Here is an 18,496-nt window from a genome sequence, read left to right as displayed (position 1 = left end):
CGAATCTCGGACTTCGATACCCAGACTAGGTCTCTAAATGCAAGTTTATTGATTACAAATTAAGGTGATGTGGAGCGCTTTTTTGCCAGCGCGTACTCTTGTGACGGCTGGTTCATTTTAATTAAAAATATTAAAGTGCCTCTTTAGCGCACTTAGCGCGTGCTAAGTGAACGGCGGGTTTATTTTTATTTTTAAAAAAATTATGTGTTTAGCGCGAATGCACGTGCCATGGTGGTGGTTTAGGGTTCATTTGTTTTGATATTTGTTTGTTTGTTTGTTTTGTTTTTTTTTTCTTATCAAAACCCTGGAGTACATCCAATATCATGTCTGAAGGCTATCCAAGCAATCTACAGGATTGCTGCTCTAAGTTCCGCCCGCTAACTAGTACATAGGCCTCAAGCTCCCATCTCGAGTCACGTCGGCCTCTTGTGCGGGACCCGGAGGCAAGGGATTTACAACCATAGCCTCCCCTCGCACCCAAGTGTCCTCCTGCTCCAAGCAACACCCACAAAGAGACCTCTCGCAGTGGGTTAGGTCCATATACCCGGCACGGCTAACAACCCCCTTGGATAGGGCCAGGCAGACAGTCGAAGGTAACTGTTCCTGCCTCTCCCTCCAGGATTTCAACCTAAAGCATTAAGTGTTTTCCTTGAATTAGTTCCTTGAGCAATGAAATCAAATAATGTACCTAAGTACAAGCACAAACATTTCCGAGGTCGTTTGTACGATTGACTGCTAAGGTGTGACTTCTTTTTTTTGGATGTGATCCTGGGTCATTTTTCCGAATGCTCCCAGCATTCTATCTTGGATCGTTCGCGACTTGGTGAGATCCCAACAATCTCAAACAAGATTACATAAGCAAATGTTTAACTTATTTTGATTTGCTCTTCCCTTGGGTTTTACCTTAGGGTATCTTAATCCCTAACTCAAGCATTAGTTGATCAGTCAAGGCAACATACATGCCTTATTCACAACCCAACCAAAGGTCTTTTCATCTTCTAGTTCCAACCAAGCTCAATTAACACACATGGCAACACATGATTCTTCATTTAGACCTTCAAGATGTAGTCTAGATGCATGCAATCCTTCCAATTCTCTTAGTGCGGTTCTATGCAGGATTTCCAAATCAACCTTATCCATCATGCACATGGTGCATTTAGTATAGTTGTACCTCCTAAATGACTTTTATCTCTCTTCATTCTTGGCAATGAGTACTTATTTCTAATGCACTGGATCACATGTGACTTGTGTATATGAAAGTCTAGGGTTTTGTCCAACGATGCAAGTGTATCTCATGAACAGAAACTAACATTTCATGTGTTTCTTTTAACCATGATTGCGAAACGTGAATTCTAAATGACTATTTATGCAATGAACTAGTTAAAAAGCTATCATTTTATGTGAAGTAAGCCAATAACCTTATGATTTTATGTGTATAAAAGCTATCATTTTATGCATATAATCTTATGCGAATTCCAAACTCTACCATTTCGCGCATGCAACTTAATACTTAGAGTAAATAGAACCCTAAGACTCGTTCTTGTTCCATGCACGTCACCAACCCTTTCATCTCTTCCACGAGAAATAATACCTAATTAATTTTAAAGCTTAGAACCTAGGCTTGATTCGTGTTTGCTGCATTGGTTACGCCACTCACCTCTCTAGCATTACCGGTGGCTTTGGCTCCTACACTTTCCGCGACTTTCTTCTTGGGAGCCATCCGCCTCACGGAGATTGGACAGTTCGGACCTTGACGGTTTTTAGATCGATAGGTTCAGGTAGGAAAGACTGCTGGATGGGGTCCTTTGCTGAGGGAGTGATTTAAGTGTGGCTCTTTGCAGTTACTCACCAACTCTCACTCCCTCTCCTTCTTCTCTCTCTCTCTCTCTCTCTCTCTCTCTCTCTCTCTCTCTCTCTCTCTCTCTCTCTCTCTTCTTCTTCTTCTTCTTCTTCTCCTCTTCTCCTTCCCTCTCTTTCTCTTCCTCTTCTCTTCTTTTCTCCTTCTACCTCTTCTTCTTCTTCTTCTTCTACTACTTCTCTCCTCTCCCCTTCTACCTCTTCTTCTTCTTCTTCTACCTCTCTCCTTCTCCTTCTTCTTCTCCTCTCCTCTCTTCTACCCCTTTTTTTATCCTTCTTCTACTTCTCTCTCTCCTTCTCTTCCCTCCTTCTCCTTCTCTCCTCTTCTTCTCTTCTCTCTCCCACTCCTTCTTTTCTCTCCTTCTCCTTCTCTTTCTCTTTCTTTCTCTCCTCACTCCTTCTCTCTTTCTCCTTCTCTCCCTCTTCTTCTTCTTCCTCTACTTCTTTCCTACTCCTTCTCTTCTTCTCCTTCTCTCCCTCTACTTCCCTTCTTCTCACTCTCCCTCACGGGTGTCCTGTGGCAACTAGTGATCAGTCCGGGGGGGGAGGGGGTGTGGCTACGGTCGTAGGTTTAGGGAGGGGGGTGTAGCTACCGCCAAGCAAGGAGGGGGGAAAAGAGCCGACTAACAATCAGGGGGGGTGGTTATGGTCGAAAGCCCCAGGGGGGGTGACTACTGTTACTGCGGACGAAGAGAGGAATGATCTTTAGTCGGGGGCAAAGGGGCCCACGCAGCAACTGATGGGGGTGGTGACATATGGAAGGGGGGGCGTAATCTCCTCTGTAGCCGAGGGAGGGGAGGGGCCTCCCCTTATATAAGGGGGGGAGGAGGTGGGTGGCATGGCCAACCCTCCCACCTAGGGGTTTCATGCCTCCCCCCCCATCACCACCACTCCTACTCTCTCTCTCCCCGACGTATTGTCAGCGGGGAGAGAGGGGGGAGTAAAAAAATTTATACTGATGATAATAAACTTTTCTTTTTTTTAAAAAATTTACAAAGGGGGGATTCCTATGGCATGTTACATATTTTCTCTCTCTCTCTCTCTCTCTCTCTCTCTCTCTCTCTCTCTTTCTCTCTCTCTCTCCGCCCCCTTTTCTTCTTCTCCCCTTTCTCTTAATTTTCCGTTTTTTCTTCTCTGCTTCTCTCTCTTTTATATTTTATATTTTTCTTCTCTCTTCTCTCTTTTAAATTATATATTCTCTCTCTCTCTTTCTTTCCCCTATCTCCTTCTTCTTTCTCCCTTCCTCTCTTTCTCAAAAAATATTTAAATTTTAAAAAGAATATTCTCTTTTGTCTTTTTTCGATCTCTCTTCCTCTTTCTTCTTCTTATTCTTCTTCTCTCTATTTCTCTCTCTCTCTCTCTATCTCTCCCCTCTCTCCTCTCTTTTCCTTCACTCTCCTCTTTTTTCCATTTCTTTTTCTCTCTTTAAATTTTTTATTTTCTCTTTCTTTTAAACTTTATATTTCCTCTCTCTATAATTCTCTTTATGTTCAAATTCTCTCTTCTTCCTATTTTCTCTCTCATTTTCTTCTCTATGTCTCTCTCCCCCCTCTCTCCTCTCTCTCCCTCTCTCTTAAATTTTATATTTCTTCTCTATAATTCTATTTCTCTCTATTCCCCCTCTCTCCCCCTCCCTCTCCTCTTCTTTCTTTTTTGCTCTTTGTATAATTCTCTCTCTCTTTCTCTCTCTCTCTCTCTCTCTCTATTTTAATTAAAAACAAAGCTTCTCTTTTTTCTTTTTCTTTTTTTCTCTTTAATTTTTTTCTTTTTCTCATTCTTTTAAATTTCATCTTTCCTCTTTCTATACTCAAATTCTTTCTCTTCTTATTTTCTCTCTCTCATTTTCTTCTCCCTATCTCTCTCCCCCCTTTCTCTCCTCTCTTTTCTTTTTTTCTTTTCCTCTCTCTCTCTTAAATTTTGTATTTTATTTCTCTATAATTATTTCTTTCTTTTAAATTTTATCTTTTCTCTCTCTGTAGTTCTCTCACTGTGTTCGAATTCTCTCTCTTCTTCTTCTTATTTTCTCTCTCTCTCTCTCATTTTCTTCTCCCTGTCTCTCTCCCCCCTCTCCTCTTTTTCTTTTTTCTTTTCCTCTCTCTCTCTCTTAAATTTTATATTTCCTCTCTCTATAATTCTCTTTCTCTATGTTCCCCCTCTCTCTCCCTCCCTCCCTCTTCTATTCTTTATTTTTTTCTTTGTATATATATATATATATATATCTCTTATATTAAAATTTTAAAAGTAAACTTTTTGTTTAATTAAAATTAATTCTATATTTCATCTCTCTATAATTCTCTTTTTTTCTTTTAAATTTTATCTTTTCTCTCTCTATAATTCTTTGATTGTCTCTTATATTAAAATTTTAAAAGTAAACTTTTTGTTTAATTAAAATTAATTTTATATTTCATCTCTCTATAATTCTCTTTCTTTCTTTTAAATTTTATCTTTCCTCTCTCTATAATTCTCTCATTGTGTTCAAATTCTTTCTCTTTTTCTTCTTATTTTCTCTCTCTCTCTCTCTGTTTCTCTCCCCTTTCTTTTTCTTTTTTCTTTCTCTCTCTCTCTTTCTCTCTCTTAAATTGTATATTTCTTCTCTCTATAATTCTCTTTCTCTATGTTCCCCCTCTCTCTCCCTCGCTCCCTCCCTCTTCTCTTCTTTCTTTTTTGCTCCTTGTATATTTTTTTTCTCTCTCTCTCTCTAACTTTTAAATGTAAACTTTTTGTTTAATTAAAATAAGGAGAGAGACAGAGAGAGAGAACCTAGGCCCTACACATGAGGGAGAGAGGGGGGAGGAATTTAATTAAAAAAGGGAGGGGAGGGAAGAAAGAGAGAGATTATAAGTGAAAGAGAGGGAGGGGGTTTTAATTTAAAAAAGGGAGGTGAGGGGGGAGGGAGGGGAGGCTTTAATGAAAAAAGGGAGGGGGAAGAGAAAATGAGATATTACACGTGAGAAAGAAGGGAGGGGAAGGGGAGGGAGGTCTAGAAAAGGGGGTAAGTTCGGGAAACCCTCTGGAAGTTTGGGGCTTTCTGAACCTATAACTAATATAATATAGTAGTAAGATTAAGGGTTTTCATTTCCAAGGTATAAGAGATAGGTAATTGAACAAATTCCAAGATAAACATTGAAATGTAGACCATTAATTCAAAGGGTGCAAGCATCGAATATTGAATGGGGATTCAGTTTACTGAGAGAATATACCCATGACGTTCTACAATCTTTGCTATCCAAGTTATCTCAGTGATACTGCTATCCAAGTTCTTGCATATGAAGACACTGTAAGAAACAATTGACATATACTCGCAGACAAATTGACAAAGCGTACCAATCACTGCGACAATTACTGTACTTGGTTGAGAAATTCTGTCCAGCCACAACTAATGTCATCATGTCCTGCAAATCCTGACTGCTTCCTTTTTTATGTAGCCTTCTGTCCCTTGCAAAATGTTGGCTGTGCTGCAGGTGCTATGTCTTGATCCTCTACATCCAACACTATTTAATCGAAAAATACAACACATATGCTATGGTCTTAGATAGTCAAATCAATGCTAATGAAAATAAATCGGTTGAATATAGAATATCACCAGTGACCACCATATGGAATTATTGTGCGTGGTTGAGGTTGACAGTCAAATATGGTCTAAAATCCCTTTTATTCAAGAACTCTGTATGCTTGTCCATTAGTGTAGTTGATATGGATGCACCCTATCCTATAGTCACTAAGCATGCTCTTGCATTGTGCCTGATTGTATTGAACATGTATTGGAAGAACACGTTGTCGATCCGCAATGATGATGAGTGAGATGACTTTGATGCAATGGTACTGCTTATTGACACCAATGCACAAGGAACTTTCAATCGTTCCCCACATAGGCAATTTGGTGAAATATAGGAAATTCTCCAATATTTCCTATGTAGACAAGTACGTATTCCCCATCTATAACTAGGAAATTGCATTCCCTACATCTTATAATAGGGAATATAGAGCATTCCCTACATTTCTTTGAAAGTCTCTACGTTCCCTACATCTTATAATAGGGAATATAGAGCATTCCCCACATTCCTTTGAAAATCCCTACATAAGGAATTATAAGGATGTGATTCCCTACTTTTATGTAATAGGGAATTAAAGGTAAAATGAGAATAAGATTGTTGAGTGTTGAAATGACTTGTTTTTTGGCTGATTTTTGTTGTTTTTGAGAGCTGAATGGTTGATTTTATGAGATGCTTGATTGATTTGGAAGTGGTTTGAGAGTGTTTTGGATGATATTGATTGTGTTTTGGAAGTTCATGATGTTTATTGGTGGTTCTGTGATGTTCTGATAGGTTTTGATTGGTTCTGTATACCTTCTGTTTTGTTCTGTTTTGGTCTGTTTTGTTCTGATTATCTTCTGTAAGGAGGGATGAAGTATTGATTGCTGAAGATTGAGATATTGTGAAAGCTTATTGAATGGTTTGTGAGAGTTTGGAATGGTTTGAGTATGAGTTAAGTGGTTTTGATGACCTTCTGTAACCTTCTGTAGGTCTTCTGTAGAGCTTCTGTCTCTGTTCTATTCTGTTCTGTACTGTAGCTGTTCTGGTACTGTTTTGTAACTGTTCTGTATGTGTTCTGATGGATGAGAGTGTAGCTTGGGAAAGTTTTCTAGCCTTGGAAAGAGGTGAATACAAGTGCAAAAGAGCTGAAAGAAGTGAAAGAAGTAGCTACTGAAGACTCAAGTGAAGACTAGAGTGAAGTGACAGTAGTGAGTTATGAAAGGACACTGTAGTGGCTCTGGTGACTCTTCATATCAGACGTACCTCTTGGGAGGGGTATCCACAACCTAAGAAGGATTATTGAGAGTGATTTTTGAGAGATTGTAGTGAGGATATGATGTATTATTGATGGAGAGAGAGAGAGAGAGAGAGTCAGAGATAGCCAATTCTACTGAAACAGAGTGATTGTATATGAGAGATTGAGAGAGAAGACTATGAAGATATTGAAGATGAATACTATGTGATGTATTTTCATTCAAAGATGGTGTATTTCTTTGCTTTCTTTGTTATATTGATGGGTTTTGTGAAGATATTGAAGAATATGGTTGATTCTATCAAATCTGTGGGAGATCTACATGATGATGTATGAAGATTTGTTGTGCCTGGTGTTCTTTTCTTCATTGTGATCATATGAAACATAATAAACAAGCTTGTTGATGTTACAAGATAGATTTTCTTGCAAGAGAATTACCTTTTCCTTGGTGTTCCTCTTGGGGCTCCATGTTTTTGGTGCGCAGCCAGGGAACCTTGCCATCAACAAGCACCAGAAGAGGCTGAAAATGAAGGAAATGGCATTGCCAAGAAGAGAAGAATTCAATGGATGTTTGTAAAGCTCCTTCTTCCACTGAAGAGTTGGAATTTCTCATAATCAGAGCCACTTTCCACAAGAAGTTCATCCCACAATGGTGGAAACACATTACCATCATGATGCATGCTCTATGTAGTGGATAGTTTCCTCTTCCTGTTGAAGCAACAGAAACTTGCATCTTGGTGGCAAACTGTTTGGGAACAAACTGAAGAGCAGAAACAGAGAGAATGACCATCCATGGAAGATTTGGCATTCATTGAAAAGTTTCCAGACATCATCAAGTGGGAGATTGTGAAGAAGCTTCAGGACTCTTGATCTGTAGAGGTTCACAAAGACAAGAAGGAAAAGAGTTGGAATTTGTTCGTGGATGCTCAACAGCAAGATACATGGGATGCTTGGTGCATTGATAACCTTTTGTTCGTTCAATTAGCAACCCACTAGAAGTTGGTAGACAGAGTGTTTTTCACAACATACACCGTTGAAACCATCAGAAGTTGGCATTACTATGATGATGGCACCACCACAATGCTCAGACGTATGCATTTTGACACCTTCAGAACAGAATACCTTCCTTTGTGCAGTGGAATGAAAGCAGAATTCAGGGACGTTGAAAATAAAGAAGTAGAAGAAATGTTGGCAAGAGAGTCCTCCAGAGACTGAAGCCTTCTGTTAACCCTCGGTGGAGCACTAACAACATAGTGGAGCCAACCCTCTGATGAATGACGCAATTAAGAGGCAAGCGTTAGAACGAGTCCAGAGGTACGTGAGAAGAGAGAAAGCAAAAATCAAGGCCGAGAACGAGCTCGCAGCAGAAGCCGCCTTTGACGCCCTTGTGGAACTCTTTACAGAAGTCCCAATGGCACATCAAGCCCTTCCTCCTCCTGCTGGAGGTCCACTTCCAAGCCAGATCCGTCCTGGAAATATTGATGACAGTCCAGCGAATGTAGTTCCATTGCCAGTTTTTAAGGGAGAGTACAATGAAGACCCCGATCTTCATGTAGCAGAGTTTATGGTAGCGTGTGTGGCTAGCAATGCCAGAACCCGTGAGCATTGGTGGAAATATTCCCCGCCACTTTCAAGGGCGCGGCATTTCAGTGGTATGAGAGACAAGCAGTAGGGACTTTTGGCACATGGGATGACCTGAAGTTGGCCTTCCTCACTAAATTCAGGCGTGAAGGTTTTGAAGAGCGGATGTGAGAGGAATTTATGAACCTAAGTCAGTCTTCTGGAGAAAGAGTGGAAGCTTATGTCTCACGAATGGAATCCATCCTGAAGAGATGGACTAACCATAATCTAGATGATGGCATTCAGAAGGGAGTGTTTCTCAGAGGATTACAACCAGAAGTCCGTAAGTTTGTGGAGCTGCAAAGACCAGCCACCCTGCAAGCTGCAACAGAAGGTGCAAGACTATACGATGAAGTGGAAGCTAGATTAGCGATGAATACAGGAAGAGGAGTCCTACCTCCTCTGATGCCAGGAATGATGTATCCACCAAATGCAATTCTAGGGACTGTTCCCTATCCCTACCAACAGATGCCCCCGGTATCACAGTATAGTATACCAAATCCACAGGGGCCACCATCCATGCCTCAAATGGTGGTTCAACCACAACAACAATGGTCCCAACCAATTTCCTCCATGCCAAATCAGCAGCAACAATGGAATCCTACCAACTAGAGCCAACAGCCAACAGTTCGAATAGGAGCCCTGAATCAGAACCAAAACAGAGACCCCTCTGTACCAGCCCAACCCGTTTATGCAGTGATTACAGAGACTCCTCAAAACCCTCCTGCCAGTACATCCGGAGGAGAAAGCTTGAAGGATTACTTATCCAACTCAGTTGCAAACATCAAAAAGGAGTTGATGGATGTGATTACAGAGCAGCTACAGACGCTGAAAGTGAATACTGCTAGCATATCCAATATTGCAGGAGCAGGAAGAGATGTGATGCGGTCAAATACTTGGTGTGGTAAGTGTCATCAAGCAGGCCATTTAGCCACTGAATGTACACGAAAACTGACCATTCCTGGAGCCTTCTGTTCCTACTGTTTGCGGAAGAACCATACAGAGGACATTTGCTCTCTAAAGGAGATGCATGATAGGAGAAGGAAGGAAGAAGACGCAAGATTTAACTTGCTAGAATCCAAAATGACAACACAGGATATTGGACCCAAGCCTAGAGATTTTGGTCCTAATTTCGGACCTAGAAGATTTCCCTCTCAAAGTTACAAAGGAAGACAGTCTGGCGGTGGTAAGAGATCAGAAGTGGAGTGTTATAGATGTGGAAAAAAGGGACACATCTCACCAAATTGTCCAAATCCCAGAAGGTCAGTGGATTACAAGCCCTTATGCAGTCGATGCAAAGGAGAAGGCCGCACTGCAAAAGACTGTCCAAGCCCAGCCCCAGTGAAAAACAGTGCTACTGATAGTCCGGCCAAGGCCCAAGAGCCTACCTCCAATTTAGTGGAATTGGAAGTTGCTGCCATCACTCAAGCAAAGCAGAAGGAACCACCTATCCGAAAGAAAATAACCCTCCTACCAGAACAGTGAAGTTCAATCTTCCACCAGAAGAACAGAACAGAACAGAGCTTGACAGTGGATAGAAGGCTGCTTTATTGCAAATGCACTGATTGATGGTGGTTCATCAATGAACATTATGACGGATATGACAATGAAGGATCTAGGCCTACAAGGTGTGCAACCCACCCAATGGCTCATCAGACTGGCGGATCAGAGTAGAATCAAGCCTTTGGGCATTCTCCCATATGTGAAGACTACAGTGGCTGGAAAAGATTATTGGCTAACCTATCTGGTGGTGAAGCCAAACTCTTATGGTACATCCTACCCTCTGTTACTGGGTAGACCATGGCTTTTTGAAGCCCGAGCAAGGACGGATTGGTTCAAAGGAACCTTGACCTTGGGACGAGGACCCAACAAAGTGGTGCTGAAGCTCTATGGTGCTCAAAAAGGACATGGATCCACCTCTTTGGAATTATCTTCTGACTCTCCTAATGAGACTACAGATGGAACATCAGCAGACGAAGATGCTGTCAAACAAATCCTTCCCAAGAAAACAGTGGCACGTTCCTTAACAGTGGATATTGTAAGCCAAATCCCAAAAGATGCAAAACCATTATCAATGGGTAAATACTTCCTGCCTGAACTAGGAACGATTTCCGAAATCACTTCTAACAGTGAGATAGAAGCATAGATGTACTGCTCTCCCTGTTATATGGCCATAGCAGAGCTAGAGACAGAGGCAGAAGATGAAACAAAGAACCTGTTCTTCTCTTACAGACAGAAGCAGAGACAGAGACAGAGACAGAAGCAGAGATAGAGACAGAAGCAGAGACAGAGACAGAAGACGATGGAGATGATATGGACGAAGAAGGTTATGAAAGTGAGCCAGAAGAACCTATCCCACCTGCAAAGGATACATTTGGAGAAGAAGTTTCAGAAGCATCAGAAGCAGGAGAGCTCATGCTATGGGACAGAATGGCGATGGTACCATTTGGTCTGGTAAATGGATCTTCTCATATGCAAAATCTTTATAAGAGATGGTTGAAGAAGAACAAGCCATCTTTTAGCAATGGCTCATGCCGCCCTCACCCATCCTTGCCAAAGAAAGATGATGATGATGCACCGTGCCAACAAGCACCAGTCCCACAAACCCAACAGAAATCAGAGGGTCCCTGTTATGTGACGTTCTTGGATGTGTCATCTTCAGAAGAGGAGTCTTCAAGCCAAGAGGTAATTAATTTTGAAACCAAACCCGAAACGGCTCTAATCCCATTCCAACATCTTAAGGAGCAACCTAAGTCTCCACCAAAAGAAGAAGTTGGTTCTAGTGGGACATCAGAAGAGGATACCACTCCTTTGAAGGAGTCGGATCTATACCCAGAAGCAGTCCGTGGGACCTTCATTCGTGAAGTAGAAGGTGAAAGGTAGTTAACTTTTGTGGATGCAGAAGGCACTGAACGTCACTTGAAGGTGGGTAGCAGCCTCCCAGAAGAGGAGTTGTCAACCTTGTACAACTTGTTGAAAGAAAATTTGGACGTGTTTGCATGGTCCTATAAAGACCTAAAGGGGATTGATCCCACAATATGTCAACATCATATTGACTTGGAACCTGAAGCCAAGCCCGTACGGCAAGGACAGAGGCGAATGAACCCGAATTATTCCACATTGGTGAAAGCAGAGCTGCTGAAGCTTCTAGAAGCCGAGTTTATCTATCCAGTGGCAAATAGTGAATGGGTTTCACCCATCGTGGTTGTACCCAAGAAAAATGGCAAATTGCGAATCTGTGTGGATTTTCGCAAGTTGAATTCCAAGACGAAGAAGGATCACTTTCCTATCCCTTTCACAGACCAGCTGTTGGACACAGTGGCAGGACATGAGCTTTATTCCCTTTTGGATGGATTCAGCGGATGCAACCAAGTCCAAATCGCAGAAGAAGACCAGTCCAAAACAACCTTCACCACAGAATGGGGGACCTACGCTTACCGAGTAATGCCGTTTGGGCTTTGCAATGCCCCTGCTACTTTCCAGCAAGTCATGATGGCTGCATTCCAAAATCATCTGCACGACTTTATTGAGGTATATTTGGATGACTTCTGTGTCTATAGTTTGATCTGTGAACACTGGGGACACCTGGAACAATGCTTTGACCGATGCCGGGAGTATGGGATTTCCCTCAACCCCGACAAATGCATCTTTGGGATCTCTTCCGAAGTTCTATTGGGCCACATTGTCTCTGCACAAGGGATATCAACAGACCCTACAAAGATTGAAAAGATCGCTGCTCTGACAGCACCTACCAACCTCAAACAGTTGAGGGGATTCTTAGGCCATGTGGGTTACTACATAGGGTTCATAGCTCATTTTGCAACAAAGGCAACCTCCTTGCACAAGCTTCTGAGGAAAGATGCAGATGCAGAGTTTACTTGGACGGAAGAATGTGACAAAGCCTTCCACACTTTGAAGCAGTGTCTGATTGAGGCACCCATTCTGCAACCTCCTGATTGGACGAAGGAGTTCCATGTACACACTGATGCATCAATTGAAGGCTTAGGTGCTGTCCTTTGCCAGAAGGGCTCCTCTAAGCTGGATCAACCGATCTATTATACAAGCCGAAAAGTCACTAATAGGGAACGGAACTATACAGTGACAGAGCTGGAGTGCTTGGCAATGGTGTTTTCCTTGGAAAAGTTTCGCCATTACCTCCTATCTACCCACTTTTAATTTTATGTGGATCATGAGGCCCTGTCCTTCCTGATGAACAAAGCAGATGTGAAAGGCCGAATGATGAGATGGCTCCTTCTATTTCAAGAGTTCGACTTTGAGGTGATTACTAAGCCTGGTCGTTCCCATGTTCTGGCTGATCATCTGTCGCGTATCCCACAAACTGCAGACGAGGAGCAAGATGACCCAGACCTCCCTGATGCTTCCCTATTCTTGGTAGAAACTATAACTCCCTGGTATGCAGACATTGCCAATCTACTGGCAACCCAACAGTATCCTCCTGGTATTTCTAGTCGGGAAAGAAAGAAGCTTATGATAGAATCAGTCCCCTACACCCTGCTAGGTGGCGCACTGTACAAGAAAGGCAAAGATGAAGTGCTCCGAAGATGTGTTGCAGGAGATGAGATTGGGATTATTCTGAAGGCTTGCCATGACGAGCCGTGTGGAGGCCACTTTGCAGGAGAAGCCACAGCCAGGAAGGCTTTGCTAGCAGGATATTGGTGGCCTACCATCCACAAGGATGCCTATGATTACTATAAAAGATGTGATGCGTGTCAGAGAATGGGAAAACCCACGAAGACAAGTGCCATGCCACTGCAACCTATCCTTCCCCTAAAGCCGTTTGAGAAGTGGGGCATCGATTTCGTAGGCCCGATCGATCCTCCTACTAGAAGGAAATAGAACCGATACATCCTCGTATGTACGGATTATGTTACAAAGTGGTGTGAAGCTAAAGCCCTAAAGTGAGACGATGGGAATAGCGTGGCCCTGTTCATGTACGAGAATATCATCACCCATTTTGGCAGTCCCTTAGAGCTGGTAAGTGACAGAGGCACTCATTTCCTTAACAAAGTCATGGAAGAGTTGACAGAGTTGTATAAGATCCGCCATCGCAAGTCCACTCCTTATTACCCCAGAGCCAACGGCCAAGTCGAAGTCACCAATCGCATCCTCTGCTCGATTCTGACAAGAACGATTGCCGCACATCGTCGTGATTGGGATGATGGACTTACAGAGGCCCTCTGGGCATATAGAACCTCCCATAAAGCATCAATAGGACAGACACCCTTTCAGATGGTGTATGGTACAGAAGCTGTTTTTCCTGTTGAACTGGAATTACCCTCTTTGAGAGTGGCTATCAAAGAGCGTTTGGGGGATGATGATTCACTGCAACGCCGTCTCCTGCACTTGGAATGTTTGGACGAAATTCGTAGGATGGCTCTACAGTGCATGGAAGCCACGCAAGCTCGACGCAAGGCTTACCATGATAGCTTCATCAAGCACAAGGAGTTCAAAGAAGGTGATTTGGTCCTAGCCTATGATTCACGCTTTGGCAAGTTTCCTGGCAAGCTCCAACAGCGGTGGATGGACCCATATAAGGTACTTGCCGTCAACCCTAATGGCTCTGTCCAAGTGCAGACCATTGATGCCTCTGATGATCCCTTCCTGATCAATGGATATCGCCTGAAGAAGTACTTCCCTCCTTGGGGATCTTGACAATCAGGGTCACTTGATCTTTTCCCTCGTTGGCGCGGCACTCTACTTCTTATGATGCTACTTCTGATAGCCGTTCTTCAGCCACTCCTGATGAGGTGGACGCAACCCTCTGTCCCCTCAACCCTACCTTCCAACCTTGATCTCTTATCCTCTATTTTCCACCAGCGACAGTGGCGAGGTTGGTTCTGACAAATGGGCTTTCTACCATTTCCTTGCTCAATTCGAAGAGAAAAACAAAAGGAAAAAAAAAAAGAAAGAAAGAAAGAAAAAGAAAAAAAAAGAAAACATATCGGTCATGGGAGAAAATGACTTAGGTCCCTGTCATGCCGACCTATTCTTCGAGAAAATGTGGAAACATCCTCGGAAATAGGGGAAAACAAGAAAAAAAAAGGGAAAACAAGAAAAAAAAAAGAAAAACAAAACTGTTATGAGAGAAAATGAAGAAATTCCATGTCATAGCAGGCCTCGTTCCAAGAAAAGGTGGTAAACACCCTTGGGCGAGAAGCTGGCTGTGGACAAGGTGGCAACACCCAGCAGTCCAGAAAGTGGATTCATTAATTGATATCCCTAGGATCCAATTTTGAAGCTACCTCCCTTGGTACGCTGTGTCCTGGGTCTTTCTGCAGAGTGTCTACCTATCCTCTCGCAGATGACATGTCCTATCTAACACAACGTTCGATTTGATGGCTACCTCCCTGGGTACGCCTCTTCAACAACTGACGACGCGATCTTCATCGACAAACAATCAAGTGACGTGAGCTTTCATCCTAACCGGATGGGGAAGTGAGTATGGTTGCCCTCTATAACTATCAACAGAGAGTGAGATAGAGGGTGGGGCGAGTGACCAGTCTTTTCCCTTCAAATCAAATGAGAGGTGAGAAGTGTGAATGAAGTGTTGCACGCACGGGATGGACCTCTCAATGCACAAAGCACAATTTGTTTCTGTGCAGTGCACCATAAGGCTCCCTGGCCTTCCTTCTTGCACCGTATGCCGGCACAGGGCGGGATGCACAGTTGCACCATCAAATGCGCACAAGGCATACAATCTTTGCACAAGTGACCGTGAGGATTACATCAACGGGTTTCAAGAAAAGGTTGTCCTCCTGTATCTATCAACCGAGCGTGAGACAGAGGGTGGGATGAGTGTGACTGGAGTTTCTTCAATCAATTACCGAGAGGTGAGATTGAGAGACGTTACGACACTTGGAGTCAGGTATGTTCTCGTTTCCTTATGCACCCACGGGATGGGTCTCTATTTTCATCACAGGACACGTTACCTTGTTCTGTACATTGCACTATAAGGCTCCCTTGCCTTCCTCCTTGCACTTATGCCAAACGGATTGGACGCACTAATGCACCATCACCTGTGCGCCGTGGCATACTTCCTTTGCCCCATTTCCCTGTCAATTTCTCAACCGGGTACGAGATATGGGTTTTAATCCTTATTCCTCGAGTGATATTAGTCATGGGGCGAGTGACTGTTATTTCATTCCATTTGAGTGACTGTGAGTTGAGTGCAACATTCCTCATCATCGACAACGAATTTCCTGCGATTCCTTCAATCAGCTACCTTCCTGGGTGCTGCCGCGTGGTCCCTTCTATGATGGATGTATGCCGAGAATATGCCTTGGTACCTCTAGCAGCCGACAACAACACAGGACGTGCCATCGACACTCAACCTTGATTCTTGACAAAATGGACCAAGTTTTTCTAACCCTACAACTTCTGTTTCTCAGTGACGTTCATGTTTTAAGTGTAGGGACATTAGTGGATGGTCTGTGGCATAGTCCTAGGTCCCTGTTGCTCGGTTAACCCTATCCGTTAAGGTCTTAAGTGTGGGGACGCGTCCCTGCGCATCTACATTGCATACCCTTCTGCATATGCCTTAACCTGCTCATGCATGTATGCCATGACTTGCTTTTACCCTAATGGGATTCCTTCCCACCCACCCCTTTATGTTTCCCCCACCCTTGGGGCTGTTCCCTTGCACTTTTCCTTCATTCCTTGCTTTTAAGGTCCGGCCATGTGACTGCATCCTACGTTCACCGAAGTCCAAATCCAATCTCATAGCCCTGTTCCTCCCTCTGAACTGACCATTTTTTCTCTTTACCTACCCCTGTTCCAGTGCACGGTTCTCGCGTTATTAATTTTTGAAGCATTTTGCGCAAATTAGCTGGTTTTCCATGTGAACGCACTTTGCTTGCTTCAGACCCGTGATCTGACATCATAGCCCTGACAATCACTTTTCCCCTGAAATTTTCCCTTTTTACTCCGAGTCATTCCGATACAGGTTTGTCCAATATTAATTTTTCGGTTTTTTACGACTTTTTCGTGCGTCTTTTTAACATTTTTCCATGTGAACCTGCCCTGTTTGTATCGGAATTCCAATTTGATTTGACAGTCGTGTCCCCTGTTCCTTTCCCCACATTTTTCCTTTTTCCTCCACCCTCTTTCGACTTCTGGATTTATTATTATTAATTTTTAAATGTGTTTTCGGGCGTATTTTTGGAGTTTTCTGCATGTGAACCCCTCCTACTTCCACCGGAACTGCGGTTTAACTTGATAACCCTGTGCCACTCCTTCTTGCGGACATGTTTCCTTCTTACTGCGTGTCATTCTGGCGAACAGTTCGTCCGATATTAATTTTCGATCCCATTTTCGGGTTTATTTTTGGATTTTTCACACGTGAACGCATCTTATCTCAGTTGGAACTATGTTTTGATGGGATAGGATTGTCAGGCACGTCTTTCTGCACAGTTTTTCTTTTTCCTGCACCTCGTTCCGATGCACGGATCTTCCGATATTAATTTTTACTTGCGTTTTTTTGTTCGTTTTTTGTGTTTTTTGCACGTGACTGCCCTTTACCCCTCCCGAAACCTCCGTCGCATATTTTCTTTGTTTTCCTCCTGTCGTCCTACCCACTTTTTGTTTTTATGCTATTTCGTTTTGACGTCCGGATTGGGTGTTATTAATTTTTCTTTATTTTTATGAGTTTTTACGCGCCCCGTCCCGCGCGTGAACGCGCTGCCGTCCTTCCTGCCGCCTGCCGTCCTCCCTGTCGTCGCCTCCGCCAGCCCGTCGCCAGGAGGTCGCCGTCGCTGTCGCCTCCGCCAGCCCGCCCGCCGTCGCCGCCGACGCCGCCGAACGCCCGCAGTCGATGCCGCCGCATCCCTGCCTTCGCCAGCCCGTCGCCGCCGAGGCCGCCGAACGGCCGCAGTCGACGCTGATGTCCTCCCTGCCATCGCCTGTCGCCAACGTGCCGCCGTTGTCCTCGAACGTCCGCCCGACGCCGCCGCATTCGCCGGATCGCCGTCGAGCACCGCCTGACGCCGCCCCCGCTACCCTCCTCCTCTTCCCCCTCCTCCTCCTCCCTAACTGCAATTAGAGGTTAGTTAACTAACCTTATATTAGTTAACTAACCTAACCTTACATTAGTTCCACTAACCTTCTATTAGTTACTTTAACCTTCAGTTGGTTACATTAACCCTAGTTAGGTTAGTTCCCCCTAACCCTAACCCTAACCCTAACCCTAACCCAACTTAGGTTAACTAACCCCCTTTAGGTTAGTCTCCACTGACTTAGTCCCCCTAACTGACTTATCTGACTTCACCTAGACTAACCTAGTTCCTTTTGACTAACCTGACTCGACTTAGTCAGACTTACATGACTTACATAGACTAACAGGACTTAGCTGACTTAATTTGACCTTACTTACCAGACTAAGTTGATTTTCTTGATTTAACTGATTTACTTAATTTATAAATTAATTTCCACCTCATAAAAATTTAGAAAAATTTCTAACAATTCCCTCCGCTTTTTGCCAAATTTTGGAAATTTGTTAGCTGGAAATTTTCACCCCCAAAATTTCTGAAAATTCAATATTTCCTAATTTATCCCACAAATTACCAACAAATGTCAAAAACTCATTTACAATTAGTGAAAAATTCTAAAAAAAATTCTACAAAATTCTACAAAATTCCCCTCACCCCTCTTGACCCTTTTCCATTCATTTTTCATTTTAAAATTCATTTTTCACTTTAAAATATTTTCATACATGGAACCCCTATTTTAAAAAAAAGAAAAAAACCAACAAACAACAATTAACCATACAAATCCCCATCTTATTTTCATACCCTAAATTGTGGATATTTCCTCCATGGCTACATTTTCATTTTTTCCCGTCATCACATATTCATGTGTTATATATCTTGATTTCATTATTATTCTTATTACCATTCAAAAAAAAAAAACAACAACAAACCAAACCAACCAAAAACACAAAACAAAACCAAACCACAAAGCAACCTCCGCAACAAAAACCAACCATAAATAATCACAAATTACAAAACTTAAAAAACCAATAAAAACAAATTTAACACATCCACTAAGGAGTTGTCTTTGTTGTTTCGTCAATGATCTTTACTTTTCCTTTACTAGATTCACTTCTTTTGGGAGACTCTTCCGTGCGCATTTCTGCATTACATACACACCCCTTCCAGGTATTTATTTTATGCGCTTTATTTATTTTCATTTCTCCCTTAATCACAAATTAATTGTTAAA

At 42.8% G+C, this 18,496-nt stretch overlaps 1 pseudogene; it reads right to left on the bottom strand.

Annotated features, from left to right (window-relative positions):
* Positions 1 to 17,233, bottom strand: part of LOC148009719 (uncharacterized) — a 58,813-nt pseudogene extending 41,580 nt beyond the window's left edge.
* Between the last annotated feature and the right edge of the window lie 1,263 nt (positions 17,234 to 18,496).

The sequence above is a fragment of the Lygodium microphyllum genome, chromosome 30, assembly GCF_053477565.2.
Source record: "Lygodium microphyllum isolate KBCC chromosome 30, Lygodium_microphyllum_v1.1.10, whole genome shotgun sequence".
NCBI lineage: Eukaryota > Viridiplantae > Streptophyta > Polypodiopsida > Schizaeales > Lygodiaceae > Lygodium > Lygodium microphyllum.
This window is presented reverse-complemented; position numbering and strand designations above follow the sequence as displayed.